The sequence below is a fragment of the Hyla sarda genome, chromosome 7 (assembly GCF_029499605.1).
Source record: "Hyla sarda isolate aHylSar1 chromosome 7, aHylSar1.hap1, whole genome shotgun sequence".
In the NCBI taxonomy this organism is placed as follows: domain Eukaryota; kingdom Metazoa; phylum Chordata; class Amphibia; order Anura; family Hylidae; genus Hyla; species Hyla sarda.
The window spans coordinates 126,663,119-126,683,271 of NC_079195.1; the positions used below are offsets into that span (position 1 = coordinate 126,663,119).

A 20,153-nucleotide genomic window follows, 5' to 3' on the forward strand; every position below is an offset into this window, starting at 1 on the left:
AGAGGATGATACTCCGCTTTATTTGGGCTGGGAAGCGGCCTAGGACGAGTGCATCCTTGTTGTATCAATCTGTGGAGAGAGGGGAGATGGGAGTACCTAATTTACGGGCTTACTATCAGGCGGTCTTATTGGACCAGTTGAAGAAATGGTGGTGGCGAGTGGACCCACCGCACTGGGTTGATATAGAGGCTAACCTTCTCTCCTGTGACTCACTTCTCTATTTTCTATGGACTCTTCGCTTCAACCCTACGTCTTCGCCCTCCTCTCCCTATTCTACTATAGCAGCAGCAATTCGGATGTGGTGCAAGTCTAAGTTATGCACTAGACTACTTCCCCCAAGACTACAAGATGCTCCCATAGAAGCAATTGGCCAATTCCTTCCTGACATTGACTTCCGACACTGGGTGACTAGGGGAATTAGAATTCTGGCTGATGTGGTAGACGTGGATGGACTGCTGCCGTTTTCTAAAATAGTCGACATATATGGGATCTCCAATAAGGACTTTTTCTTATACCTTAGATTGAGACATTTCATACACTCCCTACAATGGCCGGTGGTTCCCCTTAAAACGACCTATGAATCCCACTTCTCGAATGGGGAGACATTTCAGAAAGGCATTGCGATTGGGTATTCTGAGATACTAAAACTAGATTGCCCAGAGCGTTATCCCTTCCAGACTAAGTGGGAGCAAGACTTAGCTATGACGTTCTCCGACGAACAGTGGGAGCTAGCATTTTCCCTACCGAAAAAACATTCTAGGTGCGCTAACCACTTTGAGGCCTCCCGCAAACTTATGTACAGGTGGTACTACACCTCAGCCAGACTTGCTAAAATATTTACCTCGGTGTCACCTCTGTGCTGGAGATGCAATGCTGCAGAGGGGTCACTACTGCATGTTTGGTGGTCTTGCCCTAGGGTGCAACCATTGTGGGGAAAGGTGAAGGACCTTCTTGATCACTTGCTTAAGGTCCCCTTCGCGTGGGGTCCGGAGGTGGCCCTGCTGACCATGAATGTAGACCTGTTACTTCCTAAGCAGATTACGATTTTGTTTCATGTTCTCACAGTGACTAGAACAGCTATTGCTAAATGTTGGAAGTCAACGGATGTTCCGGACCCACAGGCTATTAAAGCAGTGATACGCCATAATCTTACTCTTGAGGGTCTCATAGCTAAACGCCTAGGACTCTCTAAACAACGTATTGACATGTGGTTCGACTGGACCAAAGATCTATAATGCCTTATATTATGTTTCCTGTTCATGTAACCCTTGGAATTTATGTACCCTGCTATATATGATTGCACATGTAATTCTGACCATGATGTTGGATGGACCGTGTTACTTTTCTTGTTCTTGTTATACACAATTAAAACTAAAATAAAGTTTAAAAAAAAAAAAAAAAGATAGAGATAGTATCACACATTATAGGATTAGATACAGGGGCTCAGCAACCAGTATCAGACATAGGGGGATTAGATACACAACTCAGCAGACAATATCAAACATAAAGTGAAATACACAGCTCAAATCACACATGGGGATTAGATACAGGGGCTCAGCAAACAGTATCACACATGGGGGGATTAGATACAGGGTCTCAGCAAACAGTATCACACATGGGAGGATTAGATACACTGCTCATCAGACAGATCACACCTGGGAGGATTAGATACACAGCTCATCAGACAGATCACACATGGGGGAATTAGATATAGGGGCTCAACAAACAGTATCACACATGGGAGGATTAGATACACAGCTCATCAGACAGATCCCACAAGGGGGATTAGATACATAGCTCAAACAGTATCACTTATGGGGGGTTTAGATACACAGTTTAGCAGACAGATCACACATGGGGGATTAGATACACAGCTCAGCAAACAGTATCACACATGGGAGGTTTAGATACACAGCTCATTAGACAGATCACACACTGGGGGATTAGATACATATTTTATCAGACAGATCACACATGGGGGATTAGTTACACATTTTAGCAGACAGATCACACATGGGGGGATTAGATACACTGCTCATTAGACAGATCACACATGGGGGATTCGATACACAGCTCTGCAAACAGTATCACACATGGGGAGTTTAGATACACAGCTCATTAGACAGATCACACACTGGGGGATTAGATACACATTTTAGCAGATAGATCACACACTGGGGGATTAGATACACATTTTTGCAGATAGATCACACACTGGGGGATTAGATACACATTTTAGCAGACAGATCACACATGGGGGGGTTAGATACACATTTTAGCAGACAGATCACACATGGGGGGATTAGATACACTGCTCATTAGACAGATCACACATGGGGGATTTGATACACAGCTCAGCAAACAGTATCACACATGGGGAGTTTAGATACACAGCTCATTAGACAGATCACACACTGGGGGATTAGATACACATTTTAGCAGACAGATCACACACTGGGGGATTAGATACACATTTTAGCAGTCAGATCACACACTGGGGGATTAGATACACATTTTAGCAGATAGATCACACACTGGGGGATTAGATACACATTTTAGCAGATAGATCACACACTGGGGGATTAGATACACATTTTAGCAGACAGATCACACATGAAAGGAGCCTCACCAGGTCAGTGTCTCTTCCCTGTCCGGCTGAGGCTCTGAGGACAGGAATGGCCGATATTTGTGACTGACCTTTTCACCCTGATTTGAAGACACTGTCGAGCAGCAGCTGAGGCAGAGAGAGGCACTTCGGGGGAGGAAGCAGCGCTCCTCGTCAGGATGAGGTAAGCAGAAAAGCAGCCGCAATGTGGTTGTGATTAGGGGTTGGGGGGGGGGGGGGGTACTGGATCTCACAGTGCTTCTCCAGCAACATGAGGGGTGGGGGGTGAAGGATACAAGGGTCTTGATAAAAAAATACAGATCTGTAATCTTGTATGATATATATATTTTAATTCTGCCTTTTGTAACCGCAAGGCTCGTACCATACTTCTTGTTTTCTCAACTGTTGATTCGTAACTATTGTGCACGTACATCTGGTTTTGTGTTCTGCTGACTTGTAACTATTAAGCAACCATGGTATATATATATATATATATATATATATATATATATATATATATGAACGTTGGCAAATAGTAAAACAGAGCGTACTTAGAGGGCATCTTGTGTGCATGTCTTTTTTCCACACCTGACAAGACGCTCTCCTGGCCAGTACAAGCCTTAAGCCAAATTGGACCTAGTACCAGGGGTACAGAAAAGACAGAGAACCAGTACCAGGGGTACTGAGTAGACAGAGAACCTTTCAGCTGGGGGCTCGTCCGGGATCGAGAGGGTCATCCTCCAGACCGGTAAGAACCATATCCTTGTGTGGTATTGTCGATCCGGGGGGCACTGGCCACGTCTCGATTTCAGTAAGTATAACGGTTACTTTCATATCGTGTCTAGGACACAGTATTACAGTATTTGCCTTCTGTTCAGGGAACAGGGGAAATGAGGAACTAAGAGTAATTTGACAATCCAGGGTGGTTGTCTTGTTTCAATTTGGCTTAACGCTTACAAAAACTTCTTGTATTTCTGTTTAGTTCTGTTTAGTGTTTTACTTGTAACTTTTTCCTTTAAGCTTAAGAAGACACATGAGTATACTAACATTGCTTTAATGTCTAGAGTAAGGTGCATATAACTGTAATAATAATAATAATAATAGTAATAATCTGCTGGTTCTCAAAACATCTGTAAGACGCCCCACCCTCCCGGCTAGAGGTAACTTGTTGACCCGGGATGTGGGGAAAGCAAGTGACAGTTTGTTCAGAGATACCGTGCATGCTCAGTGATTGGTGCAATTAAACTAGAGAATCCCTACTCTGTTGAGAGGAATTGTTGGAGACTTCAGAGTTCAGTACAGCCAAATCCAGAGATTGAGGCTTTGCACCAATTACTGAACATGGGTTCCAAATCATCTAAGTCATATCCTCCTCCCCTTCCTGATGAAACATGTAAGGCTTATGTGGCCCGAGTTAGCCCTACAGGATGGGACTTAGTGAATCCGTGGGTAGATGATATAGCTGGTTGGTCAGAATTCGTGAAGGACTCCAGCCCATTCCTAAGGAAGGAGGCCAATGATAAATACCACCTGACCCCCACTCTAACAACTACATTTGTAATCTCGAGAAGGGTAGAGAGCGTATATGGAGAGAATTAGAAGAGGAACTTAACCAAGTTTTCAAACAAAAATCACCACTGCCTATTGCTGTGGCATGCAAACAAAAAAACTAGTTGAAACTGTTACTGAATTTTGGAAAAGGTTCACAGCATGTTGGCGTTATGATGCAGGGCTGTGTAAATTGTTTGATATGATTAGAGATTGTTGTCAGAAATAGAGACTCAAAGTTTTGGTGGAAAAGCAGGTGATTTGTGAAGGAGAAAGCATGTGAAGCAGCATGAGGAATGTAGGATGAGCAGAGCTGAAACTGCTGGAATAAATGAAGTGAAGATGAGTGTTCAGTGCTATGGAATGGAGTGATATGGTACATCGCTAGGAAAGCCCTGTGTATGTAGTCATATGATGGCGTTTATAGGATGGTTCTTATGATATAAAGTATGTTGTATATGTGTGAGGTGTGTTAATGAGTTAAGAGTGTATAGCAAATGACCAGTGAATGTTTTCCCTGTGAAGCTGTTTGTGTTGTAATGAAAATGGTGTTAAAAGAAAAATATATTCACGTGGTATTAAATTGAACTATTTGATGATATTTCATTAATTTCTTGCCTTCACAGTAACACAGGGTTGATGCCAAAAAAAATGAAATGTATCAGGAAATGCGATTAATTGTCTGATTATATTACAGGAGTAATAAGAGAAGAAATTTGGCCAAGAAGATAAAATAAATTAAAAAAAAGTGATCACTATTTAATTGATAAACATTACTTTAGGCATTTAAAATCAAGCTAATGGTTTACTGGATTATAAACAATGCGCATTGGAGATAATTATTTTTCAAATTTTTTAAGAGAGCTGTGTACACTTTTATTTTTATATCTTTGGTGAGAATGTGGGCCCTGTGTGTTGTACGTTAAGTATTTGTAAATGTCGGTATTGTTACATGTTTCTTGTATGTCTCTTGATGTAAAGTAACACTGTCAGTAACACATGTGATACTAGACGTTTCATGGTGACTGACCAGAACTGGGGAAAGACAAGAAGCCAGACTCAAAGGGGCGGTGACTGGTGACATAGAGGTTTGGGAGGAGTAAGGCGGGGTTTATAGGGAGCATGACAGCCTCTTCTTCTTCTTCGGATCTGGAGTAATTTTCTTTTTCAGGGGATATATATGTATGTGCATATATATAGATATGTGTGTTTGTGTATGTATATATATATATATATATATATATATGTCTACTGTTTGAAATAGAGTATGTTCATAGCACCTGTATATACAATGCCCCGAGGGTGACCATTTAACCTTCCATTCTTTCGTATCATACCTGAATGCCCTGTAAACCTCCTGGGAAGAGACCTCATATGTAAACTTAAATTACATATCACTGCATCCCAGTCCAGGTTACATGTCACGTCTGACCTCGCACCCATAGTCACACCTGCAGGGTACTAACGTTATCCTGTTATGTCCCCGACCCAAGTCCCACCTGAGGTAGACCCCATTGTCTGGTCACATGGAGACCATGATGTGGGACACCATACAAGGCAAGACTCAAACCAGACATTCTCCCGGTCTACCAAAAAACAGTACCCCATGTCACCTAAAAAACTCAAAGGTATCCGCCCTATGATCAAACATTTCCTACAAACTTGAGTCTTAGAACATACTGTCTCTCCCTACTGCACTCCAATTAATCCGGTCCCCAAACCTGATGGTACTGTCTGTTTTGTACCAAAACCTGAGAGCCATCAACAGACTAATTGTGCCTATTGCCCCTATAGTTCCTGATGTCACCCAACTGTTGTCATCAATCCCAGCACAAGCAAATCATTTTTCTGTCCTCGATCTGAAGAATGCTTTCTTCTCGATCCCAGTGGACGAAGAGACCAGACTCCTTTTTGCTTTTTCCTTTGAGGGACTACAGTTAACCTGGTGTAGAATGCCCCAGGGGTATGATGATTCACTAGTTGTGTTCAGCATTGTCCTCCAAGCCTTTATAAACTCATGGCATGCCCCCCAGGGTTCAGTTCTCCTCCAATATGTTGATGATTTGTTACTGTGTAGTTTCTCTGAGGAGGCCTGCCTTGAGGATGGTGTTGTGAACAGGTTGAATATCTGGATTTTGTTGTGCCAAAAGGGAAAAGGGAGTTGAGCATGTCTAGAGTTCAGTCTGTAGCGGGCCTGGTCACCCCGCACGCCCAGAAAGAAATGCAATCTTTTCTGGGTATGATAAACTACTGCAGACAGTGGATTCCCGACTGCTCATAGAGATGCAACCCTATCAGGCAAACCAGATCTCATCAAATGGTCCTCATAAATGTACAAAGCTTTTAATGACAAGTCCAGGGCTAGGCCTCCCAGATTACAATTTGCCTTTCCACATGTATGCACGAGACAATTGTAAAACCATGGCGGGTGTGCTGACACAGTTTCATGGAGGTAAACTACGTCCTTGTGCCCTTTTTCTCAAAGGTGATGCCCGTCTCCATACAGGGGATGCCAGCATGTCTGCGAGCTCTTGCTGCCTGTGCTATGATTGTTGAACAAGCTACCATCCTCACTTTAGGACATGACACTACCTTGTACATATCTCATGATGTTATCTCTCTCCTTAAAGGCCTACATACACAACACATGTAAACACAACGGCTCTCTGGATATGAGGTAATTCTCCTCAGTAATCCATCCTTGCAAATGGTGTATGCCTCCACTACATCTTGCCCTGCGCACTAGTTGGCCTGAAAATTCATGATGATGTGATGCCGGACATACATGACTGCTTGCAAGCCATCCACACTGACGCCTCACCCAGACCCGACTTCTCTTCAGTGCCCATATCTGATGCTCCAGAAGTCTTTGTAGATGGGTCATGCACCCGCCCCAATGACAATGTTTACCATACCGGTTATGCTATTGTCCAATTACCTGACATTGTCCTCAAGGCCCAGTCCATCCCCTATAAGTCCGCACAACCTGCAGAACTCATCGCCCTCACAAGCGCCTGTACACTTTTTGCTAAGAAACCTGTCACCATTTACATACACTTACCCTACCATCACAATTAGCCATCATTCACTGCAGGACACACACACGTGGGACTGATCACATTTCAAAGGGCAATGCTCTAGCAGACCACACCGCCAAACTGGCTGCTACACAACAACCTGTCTCACTGATGTTACCAGTTCTTACACCTCCTTCACTTGAAGAAAGAAAGAAAACAAAATTCTTCTCTCTCCAGTCCTCTGTTCCCGAACAAGAGGAATATGATTGGTGTTATCCGGTATTGCAGTAACATCCTGTACCAGGATTGATCTGCAAAGAGGGGACACCATGCATACCCCAACACAGTGCCCCAGTTTTATTGCTCATTTCCACGGAGTAGGCCACAGGGAGCACCTTTGAGAACTGGAAACAAGTCCTGCCCATCATACTCTCAGAAATTAGAATGACCCCCCATAAGACTTTAAAACTCTCCCCTTTTGAGATTCTCATGGGTAGGCCTTTCCCGACTCCGTGGGCCCAACGACCACTTATAACAGAAGAAGGGGACCTCGACCAGATAAGGGAACAATATGTCACAGACCTTACCCAAACCCTTGATAAAGTAGAACAAAAAGTTGTCTGTAATTCTCCTTCTCTCCCACAGGAACCAACACACCAGTTCCAGGAAGGTGACACTGTCCTGGTTAAGACTCTGTCAAAAGGAAAGAAGCCCGGAGACTTCACCTTTGGACCCCCAACCACAGTTGTTGCCGTGACAAGGATGGCGGGTCTCACGGAAGACAGCCCTTCTTGGATCCACGCCTCTCGGAGCAAACTCGTCCAACATCACCCAAAGGAGGTAGTAACGGGGGCAGACAGCTCTGACCTTGAAAGCCTACCGAAAGATGTACCCGCTGATGCCCTGGCCTTGTTCTGGCAGATGGTCGAAGAAACTAATTCTCATGATGTTTGCATTAATGATTTTATTGACTTTGATTCACCCCACGGTGACTCTGCAGAATGAATTAGAGAGACACCCAAACAATAAGTTCCTGAAACACCATATAATGTTTGCACAAAACCTCACTGCGAAGGATTGTTGGATATGCACCCATGCCCCTGTGTCTGCCCAAAGCATGCCCTACTTTGCTATCCCTGTGCCCTCATATGAATTATTTCAGGGAGACTGTTTTGACATGCTTGCTGACAACGAGACACCATACGCAAAGAACTGAAACACCTCAGTGGAAATTCCTATAGTAGGATGGGTGGGGCAGCCATGGTGGCAGAGAAACTTAAGCAGCCCAGGCCTAGGACCACAACAAGTGTTGGCTTTCAAGGGGGGTTCCTGGGTAACTCGAGTAGTCACACAAATACTAGACCTAGGAGAGATCCCACAGAAGGGATAAAAGTTAGTTTTCGCAGGACATCCGCAAGTACTGATCTTCTTAAACCCAGCCAGATAGAAAGGTACTTACATGACCCAAAGTGGCCAAATAACACCCTCGTTACTAAGGCTACTCAAGACGTAGACTGCAATAATATAACAGGACACCAACCATGCAATGACACGTTAGAATACCAATTTACTGAACCAACATGGAATAACCCAGATGTGGGCTACTGCGGTAGATTAAGATAGATACCTTTCTGGTGTTACTTAAAAAAATGCCTAAAGACTTATTGCATAGGTCCTACTTGTTGCCATTACATAGACACTTCAGGAACAATTCAGATGCGCCACCAGCTTTGGAACATACAAAAATTGAGGAACAAATATGCCAAAGACAATGAAATCAACAAGGATAAGTGGTGGTGGTGGTGGGGGGGGGGATACCTTTTCAATATTGAATCCCGCTACCTGGCTCAAGGGCGTAGGAGGATGGATAGGGGGCGTTCTGCAGCTCATAATACACATTACTGTCATTGCCCTCATAGTATATGTGTCAATAAAACTTATTTTCTTATGTATGAAACGCTGCAAGCACAGAGATCTGCTGCAGATACTAAAATCCTCCTCTCCACCTCGTCAGACACCCAAGTCCCTCTACTTCACCATCACTCGGCAGAAGGCTATGCTGCCTACATAAAGACTTTTCAAAAGAAAATAGAAAACAAGAAAAACCAAGTTGTCTAAAGTGACATCTGGTTTTCAGAGGGGATTGAAGGATACAAGGGACTTGATAAAATAATACAGATCTGTAATCTTGTATGATATATATTTTAATTCTGCCTTTTGTAACCGCAAGGCTCGTACCATACTTCTTGTTTTCTCAACTGCTGATTCGTAACTATTGTGCACGTACATCCTGTTTTTGTGTTCTGCTGACTTGTACCTATTAAGCAACCACGGTATATATATTATATATATATATATAATATGAACGTTGGCAAATAGTAAAACAGAGCGTACTTAGAGGGCATCTTGTGTGCATGTATTTTTTCCACACCTGACAAGACGCTCTCCTGGCCAGTACAAGCCTTAAGCCAAATTGGACCTAGTACCAGGGGTACAGAAAAGACAGAGAACCAGTACCAGGGGTACTGAGTAGCAGGGACATGCACAAACATTTTAGAGGGCAGGGGCTCAAGTAAAAAATGAGGGCACTTCTCATCATTTAAAAAACGTCTGCCAGACTTAATGTGCTGCGGCCCAGGTACACAGTGGACCTCCCGCCAGGCCCCCTTGACATTCCCATAAAAGTTGGTGCTTTTGTAAAATAAAGTCAAGAACAGTTTCTCTGAGGTCTGCCATATGTATATACACTTTGGCTGTGCTGTCAGTCTTATTTACAGAAAACATGTGACAGCTGCCCTATAATATACTGCTTTATAGAGGAGATTTATACAAAACCTGTGCAGAGAAAGAGCGATGCAGTCGCCCCTAGCAACCAATCAGATCGCTGCTTTCATTTTGCAGAAGGCTTTTCCTCTGCAAAGGTTTTAATAAATCTCCCCCTATATGCCCCGGTCTGACCTCTATATGACAGAACTTGCACTGTATCTGGCCTCACCCAGCACCCATCCCCAATCACCCAGCACCCATCCCCAATCACCCAGCACCCATCCCCAATCACCCATCCCCAATCACACAGCACCCATCCCCAATCACCCAGCACCCATCCCCAATCACCCAGCACCAATCACACAGCACCCATCCCCAATCACCCAGCATCCATCCCTAATCACCCATCCCCAATCACCCAGCACCCATCCCCAATCACCCAGCACCAATCACACAGCACCCATCCCCAATCACTCAGCACCCATCACCAATCACCCAGCACCCATCCCCAATCACCCATCCCCAATCACCCATCCCCAATCACACAGCACCCATCCCCAATCACCCAGCACCCATCCCCAATCACCCAGCACCAATCACACAGCACCCATCCCCAATCACCCAGCACCCATCCCCAATCACCCAGCACCCATCCCTAATCACCCATCCCCAATCACCCAGCACCAATCACACAGCACCCATCCCCAATCACCCTGCACCCATCACCAATCACCCATCCCCAATCACTCAGCACCCATCCCCAATCACCCAGCACCAATCACACAGCACCCATCCCCAATCACCCAGCACCCATCCCCAATCACCCAGCACCAATCACACAGCACCCATCCCCAATCACCCAGCACCCATCCCCAATCACCCAGCATCCATCCCTAATCACCCATCCCCAATCACCCAGCACCAATCACACAGCACCCATCCCCAATCACCCAGCACCCATCCCCAATCACCCAGCACCAATCACACAGCACCCATCCCCAATCACCCAGCACCCATCCCCAATCACCCAGCATCCATCCCTAATCACCCATCCCCAATCACCCAGCACCCATCCCCAATCACCCAGCACCAATCACCCATCCCCCATCCCCAATCACCCATCCCCAATCACCCAGCACCCATCCCCAATCACCCAGCACCAATCACACAGCACCCATCCCCAATCACCCAGCATCCATCCCTAATCACCCAGCATCCATCCCTAATCACCCAGCACCCATCCCTATTCACCCAGCACCCATCCCTAATCACCCAGCACCCATCCCCAATCACCCATCCCCAATCACCCAGCACCCATCCCCAATCACCCAGCACCTATCACCAAACACCAATCACACAGCACCCATCCCCAATCACCCAGCACCCACCTTATGCAGGAATCTCCACACAGCTCTGGTTCTTACACTGAAGAGATGGACACCACACTAATATATGCTTACATGCTACAATATACAAGAGTTGGCAAAAAAAAAGAATTATAAATATAGAAAGACGGCCAGGCATAGCACAGCATACAGGATGGAGGCAGGGAAGCTCCGCCTCCATTGCGCACAAGACTGACTTCGCATACTAGCAATGTGGGGCAATACCTAGAAAACGGCTGCTCCACATTTAGTAAGTATAACATTATCTTTCTCCTGTTCTCCTGCACTGTAACCTAGTGTATTGGGTTTAGTGCGAGTAAACAGCCTGTCAGTTTCCCTTTAATTATATACCGTACCCCCCTTAATGATCTATATACTGTGCCACCATTCATCTATTATTTCCCTATATACTGTGCCACCATTCATCTATTAATTCCCTATATACTGTGCCACCATTCATCTATTAATTCCCTATATACTGTGCCACCATTCATCTATTAATTCCCTATATACTGTGCCACCATTAATGAACTATATACTGTGCCACTATTATTTAACTATACTGTGCCACCATTAACCCTTTAAGGACCCGGGCTTTTTCCGTTTTTTCATTTGAAATTTTTCCTCCTTAACTTGAAAAAATCATAACTCTTTAAAATTTTCACCTAAAATTCTATATGATGGCTTATTTTTTGCGTCACTATTTCTAATTTGTAATGACATTAGTCATTTTACCCAAAAATCTACGGTGATTCGGGAAAAAAAAATCAATGTGCGACAAAATTGATGAAAAAACACAATTTCACAAGTTTTGGGGGCTTCCGTTTTTACGCAGTACATTTTTCGGCAAAAATGACACCTTATCTTTATTCTGTAGGTCTATATGGTTAAAATGATACCCTACTTATATAGGTTTGATTTTGTATCACTTCAGAAAAAAATCATGAATACATGCAGGAAAATTTAGACGTTTAAAATTGTCATCTTCTGACCCCTATAACTTTTTTATTTTTCTGTGTTCCGGGGCGCTTTGAGGACTCATTTTTTGCGCCATGATCTGAAGTTTCTAGCGGTACCATTTTTATTCTGATCAGACTTTTTGATCACTTTTTATTCACTTTTTTGTGGTATAAAAAGTGATCAAAAATGCGCTATTTTGGACTTTGGAATTTTTTTGCGTGTACGCCAAAAAAGCGGTATATTTTGCAGTTTAAAAAGCGGTATATTTTTATAATTCGGACATTTCCGCAAGCGGCGATACCACATATGTTTATTTTTATTTACACTGTGTTTTTTTTATTCTTGGAAATGCCGGGTGATTCAAACTTTTATTCGGGGAAGGGATAATTGAAAGGGTTAATGATTTTTTTACACTTTTCTTATGCAATATTATAGCTCCTATGGGGGGGGGGGGGGGCTATAACATTGCATTAACTGATCTTTTACACTGATTGATCCATCTCCATAGGGTGCATCAATCAGTGTTTTCGGCAATTGATTGCTCAGGCCTGGATCTCAGACTTGAAGCATTCAATCGGCGATCGGACAGCACAGGAGAAGGTAAGAAGAACTCCTCCTGTGCTACAGCTGTTCGGGTTGCCGCGATTATACCGCGGCGATCCCGAAAAGCTCCCTGAGCTAGCCGGGCACTTTTACTTTCGTTTTTAGCCGCGCGGCTCAGCTTTGAGCGCGCGGCTAAAGGGTTAATAGCGCGCAGCACCGCGATCAGTGCCGCGCGCTATTAGCGGCGGGTCCCGGCTTCACGTTATATCGCAGGACCGGGACTCAGGGCGTAAGTTTACGCCCTGGGTCCTTAACAGGTTAAGGATCTATACACAGTGCCAGAATACATAAAAATATAATGTTCCAATATAATGAAATATATGCTGTGCTTCCATAAATTCCCTATATACTGTGCTTACATTCCTCTAATAATTCCCTAATAATGTGCTTCATACAATAAATACAAGCACATAACATAAAGACACATACAGTACATAGGTCATATACACACATACAGTACATAGGTAATATACACACATACAGTACATAGGTCATACACACACATACAGTACATAGGTCATACACACACATACAGTACATAGGTAATATACACACATACAGTACATAGGTCATATACACACATACAGTACATAGGTCATATAAACACACATACAGTGCATAGGTCATATACACACATACAGTACATAGGTCATATACACACACATACAGTACATAGGTCATATACACACATACAGTACATAGGTCATATACACACATACAGTACATAGGTAATATACACACATACAGTACATAGGTCATATACACACATACAGTACATAGGTCATATACACATATACAGTACATAGGTCATATACACATATACAGTACATAGGTAATATACACACATACAGTACATAGGTCATATACACACATACAGTACATAGGTCATATATACACACATACAGTAAATAGGTCATATACACACATACAGTACATAGGTAGTATACACACACATACAGTACATAGGTAATATACACACATACAGTACATAGGTCATATACACACATACAGTACATAGGTCATATACACATATACAGTACATAGGTCATATACACATATACAGTACATAGGTAATATATACACATACAGTACATAGGTCATATACACACATACAGTACATAGGTCATATACACACATACAGTACATAGGTCATATACACACATACAGTACATAGGTCATATACACACATACAGTACATAGGTCATATACACACATACAGTACATAGGTCATATACACACATACAGTACATAGGTCATGTACACACACATACAGTACATAGGTAATATACACACATACAGTACATAGGTAATATACACACATACAGTACATAGGTAATATACACACACACATACAGTACATAGGTCATATACACACATACAGTACATAGGTCATGTACACACATACAGTACATAGGTCATATACACACATACAGTATATAGGTCATACACACACATACAGTACATAGGTCATATACACACACATACAGTACATAGGTCATATACACACATACAGTACATAGGTCATATACACACATACAGTACATAGGTCATATACACACACATACAGTACATAGGTCATATACACACATACAAAGAGACACTGACACATATATACAAAATGGAATATATACTAAAAGATATAGCCAACAAGCACATCATACATACAGGTACACACATACAATCACTCACAGATATATATACACACACATACATTCACTTGCTCACATTATATATATATATATATATATATATATATATATATATATATATATATATATATATGTGTGTGTGTGTGTGTGTGTGTGTGTGAGCAAGTGAATCTGTGTGTGTGTGTGTGAGCAAGTGAATCTGTGTGTGTGTGTGTATGTCAGTGTGTCTGTATGATGTGTATATATATATATATATATATATATATATATATATATATACACACACACACATCATACAGACACACTGACATACAGTCACTCATATATACACACTCACTTACACTAAGGCCCCAGCCATCCCTCTCTGCACAGGCACATACATAGGGATACACACACACACATATATATATATACACACACACACACACACATACAATCACACACATATATTTTCAGTTACTTACAGTAAGGGCTGCATAGACTGAAGTGTGTGGGCGGACATGCTGTGGGCGGGGCTTCTTTCTGCCTCCCCTGCTCCTGTTTCCTCCGTGTGGAGAGAAGCAGATAAACGGCAGATAATGACAGGGTGAGTGGCGCCCCCTTGCTGCAGGGAAGGCACAGCACCCTCCATTAAACCACTTACAAATCTCCCCAGCAATGGATCCTTTTTACTGCACCTATCACCCTTAGTCTGTAGCTCCTTTTATGAGGGCACTAGAGGGGCAGGTGAGGAAAAGGCAGGGGCTCCAGCCCCCTTTCACTCCTATGTGTGCACGTCCCTGCTGAGTAGACAGAGAACCTTTCAGGGGGTGTTGTGGTGTTGCGGCTCCTCCAGCAAGACGAGGCTGAGGGGAGGGCGTGTATGTTGTCAAACTAGGTTTGCTGTGACAGGGGGGGGATTTCGGCCTGGTGATGTCGGGGATGTCCGGTGGGGCTGGGGTTTAGTAGTGAGAAAAAAAAAAAAAAAGTCCTGCAGTGATTAGGGTGTGCCTGTGCACACCCGAAACACCCCGTGCGCACGCCTATGACTACAGTGTGGTACCCCCAGTGTGGTCCGTTTGTGCCCCCCTAAGGGTCAGGGTTGGAGGAGGCACAGGTTGAACAGACACACTACAATGGGAGTTGTAGTACTGTAGTTGTTAAAGAGAAAAAAGATGTTTTCATCAGGTTGCCCATAGCAACCAATCAGATTGCTTCTTTCATTCTTGAGAAGACCTCTGAAAAATAAAAGAAGTGATCTGATTGGTTGCTAAGAGCAACTGGACAACATTTCTTCTCCACAGGTACATTTCCCCGATTGTCTTCATATTTAGGATGAGAATCTACTGACAAAGGGAGTAGCCAACCATTTCTGGGCATAAAACTCTGTAAGAGACAGCAGTCTGGGGGCGTCTGTGGTGGACATGAAGGAAGGGGGGGGGGGGGTCCAGGGAAATTGAGATTTGACGTCTGCAGCGCGCGCTTCTCACTGAGCGACGGGTCTCATCCCAGGTATTGCAGGGGGACCCCCCACGATCAGCTACTTATCCCATAACCCATGGATAGGGGATAAGTTAATTTTTGCCATAGTTCTCCTTTAATTGGCCAGAACACACCCAAAATCGGTCCCAGCCAAACATTGCTTCGTATCCTGTCATTTCTCCCAGCTGTTCTTTTTCTACCTGCTTGTAAGGCATGCCTACACTCTCTAATTCCTTAAAGTGGTACTCTGCCCCTAGATATCTTATCCCCTACCTTAAGGATAGGACAAAATATGACTGATCACTGGGACCCCCACGATCTTCATGCAGCACCCGGCGTTCCAAATAATATATTTAGAACTCTGGGTTCTCGTGGTGCGGGTCGTGACCTCACGCCACGCCCTTTCCATTTATGTCTATGGGAGATGGTGTGATGTCACAAGAAGGTGTGGCATGATGTCACGAATCCCACCACAGGAACCAGTGATCTAAACATACTATTTAGAATTTTGGTTGCTGCATGGAGATTGCTGGGGTCTCAGCAGCAGGATCCCCTTGATCAGACATCTTATCCCCTATCCTTTACATAGGGGATAAGATATCTAGAGGCGGAGTACCCCTTTAAGGGACAGTTCATATACCCAAAAGTTGATCCTTTGCAACCGTATGACCCCTAGCAAGTTCCCTGCATGAGTCCCATTCATCAGAAAAAGGCTTGTGCATGGAACTTGCTGGGTGTTCTACGTTTGCCTCATAAACTGCACCACCCAGCACCAGTTGCCTCTCTCCGCACCGCATTATGCAGATCGTGCAGGAGAGCAGCTTTGGTCATTCATGTTTTGCTAACTCTAATTCACACACAGAAATAAATAAATGAGTCGAACAAGTCAAAGAACAGTTTAAAAAAAGTGGAACTTTATTTATAATTTATTAAAATGTTTGTGTAGGGGATTTTTTGTAACCTCCCATCACTCACAAAGAGCGTACAGTAACTAATACTCAGGACAGGAAAAACCTCCAGAGGGGAGGAAACCTGTAGGGAATCCATGGCTACTGTATTGCCCTTCCTCTGGGCATACTAAAGGAGGTTACCTCTATAATTTGGGCAAATGTTTCTGTGTATGTGCATGATTCCTAGGCCTGTGCCTTCATCCAACGTCTTGCTGTAGGTCCCGAAATGCTACTCCATGTCCTGGAAATAGTGCATCTAAGATAGGGGACAAAAAAAAGATAGAATATTTACATGTTTATCGTAGAAATGCACATGGAACTGCAATAAAGACCTTTTGGACAAAACAATGTAACACTTACCAGTCACAGTCATGTGCATGACTTTGCATTCCCGTGTCCCTACACAGTGTCCAGCACCGGCCCCTCACTGATGAACAGGAGCAGTGTTATTTCTGGGGCTATGCCTTCATCCAACGTCTTGCTGTAGGTCCGGAAATGCTACTCCATGTCCTGGAAATAGTGCATCTAAGATAAGAAAAAAAAGATAAATTATTTACATGTTTATCATAGAAATACACATGGAACTGCAATAAAGATCTTTTGGACACAACAATGTAACACTTACCAGTCACAGTCATGTGTATGACTTTGCATTCCCTCGTCCCTACACAGTGTCCAGCACCGGCCCCTTTCTGATGAAGAATGAACAGGAGCAGTGTTATTTCTGCTCAGTGCTGCTCTTTGGTGGACAATGGTTATGACATCACATGTGTGACACGCTGTTACCTCCTGGGAGTTCTATTTCAGTAGTGCTGCTCTCTGATTGGCTGAAAATCAAAAAAGCTTTCTAATAAATTCTGTATGACTGTTATCTAAGGTTTTTGACAATTTTTATTAAAATGGCGCCACTCCCTGTGGGTGCGTTATATTTGTTTCTCCTAACCAGACATTCTGTATATGTAATATCATTTGGTTGCCCCAACAGCCTGGGCCCATAGGTTTCTTACATAGATCAATGCTACTCCGGTAGGCTCAATGAGCAGCGCTGGCCGCCGGGACGTCTGACGAGTGACGTCCCTGACGTTGCAGTCTGGAGCGAAGGATGTCCCTAGTCAGACGTCCCAGCAGCCATTGATTTAAAGTGGTCGTGGCTCCTGCTGCCAGTTCAAGATCAGACACCATGGCCCTAGATTGACATACTGCAACACCGATCCCCTGTGGCTTCCCACCTGTTGCAAAACTACAACTCTCAGCCTTCGGCTGTAAGGGCATGCTGGGAGTTGTAGCTTTGCAATAGCTGGACAGACGTCTGTCGAAAGGGGGGAAAAAGCACCAGAAATAAAGCAATGTGGGCTTTGAAAAACACCATTTATATGTTGTTTTTAATCACAGCCTAAGCCTAGGAACAAACACAATTCTTGTTTGATGTTTTTTTTTTTTTTTGCCAAAAACAAACAAACATCAAAATCTTCCCCCTTATTTATTTTCTCAGCTATCTTTGTGTTATTTTTGCTAAAAGCACTGGGGGGGGGGGGGTCTTAGAGATTTATCAAAACCAGGGAAGAGGGAAAGAGGACCAGTTGCCCATAGCAACCAATCAGGTAGTGTCTTTCCTTTTTAAAAAGGCCTCTGAAAAGTGAAAGAAGCGATCTGATTGGTTGCTATGGGCAACTGGTCCACTTGACCTCTGCACAGGTTTTCATACATCTGTCCCAATGTGTATTAATATTATTATTATCAGGGCCGGATTAACGTAGGGACGGATGGAGCTACCGCTCCAGGCCCCTACATTAAAATAGGCCCAGCGAATAGCACGGGCGGCCCACGACAGCTATATTTACAGAAAAAGAGGGCCGGCCATGTAGAGGAGGCTCTTTCATTAGGCCACCGCTTAAGGCCTCGCTCTGACTCCCGACCAAAGCTCAAGCCCTAAGTGGTCTAATGGAAGAGCCGCTTCCAGGTGGCTCCTGGGGCTGCTGAGTGTGCCGCGCGCAAACACGTCCCCTATGTCCCCGCCCCGGAGCACGGGAGAAAGAAGGGGCGCGGGAGAAAAGAGCGCCAACCCTCAGCACCATCACGTCCGTGGCTGCCTGTTGCCTGATTCAGGTGCCCCCTCAGTGACCTTGAAACCCCCGCCACCCCCCACCCCCCCAGCACGGGGAGCACGGAGAAGTTCGTGCCTCCCTGCTCTGAAAAGTTCTTGTCTTCATTCCCCTGAGACCTGCCTGCGTAGAAGATAAGAAGAACTGTACCAGCGGGGGGTGGAGGTCATCTGTTGTGCAGTTAGTAGTCCTGTTGAGGTAAGGATGCCTTAATGGGTTCTCATTTTGTCCGGTGGTAATCCCCCAGTGTTTTCAAAACAGTGAGCATCCAGCTGTTGCAAAACTACGACTCCCACCATGCTCCCAACGGCTGTCTGGGCATGTTGGGAGTTGTAGTTTTGCAACAACTGGAGACACCCTGTTTGGAAAATGCATATAGATAGATATGAGATAGATAGATAGATAGATAGATAGATAGATAGATAGATAGATAGATAGAGAGATAGATATGAGATAGATAGATATGAGATAGATATAGATAGATATGAGATAGATATAGATAGATATGAAATAGATATAGATAGATATGAGATAGTTAGATATGAAATAGATAGATATAGATAGATATGAAATAGATAGATAGATATGAGAGAGATATGAAATGATAGATAGATATGTGATTATCTATCTTTCTATGCTTCCCAACAGTCTGCCTCCAGCTGCTGCAAAACTACAACTCTCAGTATGTCCGGACAACTGAGTTGTAGTTTTGCAACAGCTGGAGACACCTCGGGTTGGAAACACTGATCTATTTCTCTATCTAGCACCTATCTATCTATCTCATATCTATCTATCTCATATCTATCTATCATCTATCTCATCTATCTACCTGTATCTGTATATATCTATCTCATATCTATCTATCTATCTATCTATCTCATATCTATCTATCTATCTCATATCTATCTATCTATCTATCTCATATTTATCTATCTCATATCTATCTATATATCTCATATCTATCTATCTATCTATCTATCTATCTCATATCTATCTATCTATCTATCTATCTATCTATCTCATATCTATCTATCTATCTCATATCTATCTATCTCATATTTATCTATCTCATATCTATCTATCTATCTATCTCATATCTATCTATCT

At 43.5% G+C, this 20,153-nt stretch overlaps 2 long non-coding RNA genes across 3 annotated transcripts in view; both read right to left on the reverse strand.

Moving 5' to 3' along the window:
* LOC130282454 (uncharacterized) overlaps positions 1-15,012 on the reverse strand; it is a 36,065-nt gene extending 21,053 nt beyond the window's left edge. For both annotated transcript variants that reach the window (XR_008846396.1, XR_008846395.1), the window contains exon 1: positions 14,998-15,012. This is a non-coding gene — a long non-coding RNA (uncharacterized LOC130282454). The remainder of the gene's footprint in view (positions 1-14,997) is intronic.
* Positions 15,013-16,893: 1,881 nt separating this feature from the next.
* On the reverse strand, positions 16,894-17,659 carry LOC130282453 (uncharacterized). The gene is made up of 3 exons (XR_008846394.1): positions 17,570-17,659; positions 17,305-17,469; positions 16,894-17,200 (listed from the first exon to the last, which is right to left on the reverse strand). It is a non-coding gene; the product is annotated as an uncharacterized LOC130282453 (long non-coding RNA).
* Positions 17,660-20,153: the final 2,494 nt, after the last annotated feature.